The sequence below is a fragment of the Puma concolor genome, chromosome D4, assembly GCF_028749965.1.
Source record: "Puma concolor isolate L17-30 chromosome D4, mPumCon1.1.hap2, whole genome shotgun sequence".
NCBI lineage: Eukaryota > Metazoa > Chordata > Mammalia > Carnivora > Felidae > Puma > Puma concolor.
In genome coordinates this window covers 20,450,635-20,451,502 of record NC_141679.1, presented here as the reverse complement: position 1 = coordinate 20,451,502, position 868 = coordinate 20,450,635, and the positions used below count along the sequence as shown (strand labels likewise).

The 868-nt window shown below is 39.3% G+C and overlaps 1 non-coding gene across 1 annotated transcript; it reads left to right on the top strand.

The window, feature by feature from the left end:
* Positions 1–385: 385 nt before the first annotated feature.
* LOC112868744 (U6 spliceosomal RNA) lies at positions 386–492 on the top strand. The gene has a single exon (XR_003224341.1). It is a non-coding gene; the product is annotated as a U6 spliceosomal RNA (small nuclear RNA).
* The last annotated feature ends 376 nt before the right edge of the window (positions 493–868 follow it).

The following is an 868-nucleotide window of genomic DNA, read 5'->3' as shown; positions in this document are numbered from 1 at the left end:
ACTTAACACTCAGTAAATGCAACGATACTGCCTCTACCTCCCGTAAATGGACCAGATTTCTATTCACTTAGCGTAAAAGAATAAAAATATAAAGATATACAGCCTCTGCATTCAAGAAACTTAAAAATTGATAGGTGGTAAGAAAAGAAGTTACTACAAGTCAAAGTGCAGAAAGAATGATACTCTGAGACATCCAAATAAAAGGACTGCATTGCCAGATGGCTTATTTTAAGTAGTAAGTTATAACTGGTTCACCATTTTTTTAGTGTATGTTATATTAATACTGAAATGCAACCTTGTAGAGTTATAGCAACAAAAATAATAAAAAAACAATGGTGAGGTTAATTTACAAATAAAAGTGGCAGCCTTAAAAATAAGTATAAGAGTGCTCGCTTCGGCAGCACATATACTAAAATTGGAACGATACAGAGAAGATTAGCATGGCCCCTGCGCAAGGATGACACGCAAATTCGTGAAGCGTTCCATATTTTTCAGCGTCGCTCCTTATCAGGGAAATACAAATCAAAACCACACTCAGGTATCACCTCACGCCAGTCAGAGTGGCCAAAATGAACAAATCAGGAGACTATAGATGCTGGAGAGGATGTGGAGAAACGGGAACCCTCTTGCACTGTTGGTGGGAATGCAAATTGGTGCAGCCGCTCTGGAAAGCAGTGTGGAGGTTCCTCAGAAAATTAAAAATAGACCTACCCTATGACCCAGCAATAGCACTGCTAGGAATTTATCCAAGGGACACAGGAGTACTGATGCATAGGGGCACTTGTACCCCAATGTTCATAGCAGCACTCTCAACAATAGCCAAATTATGGAAAGAGCCTAAATGTCCATCAACTGATGAATGGATAAA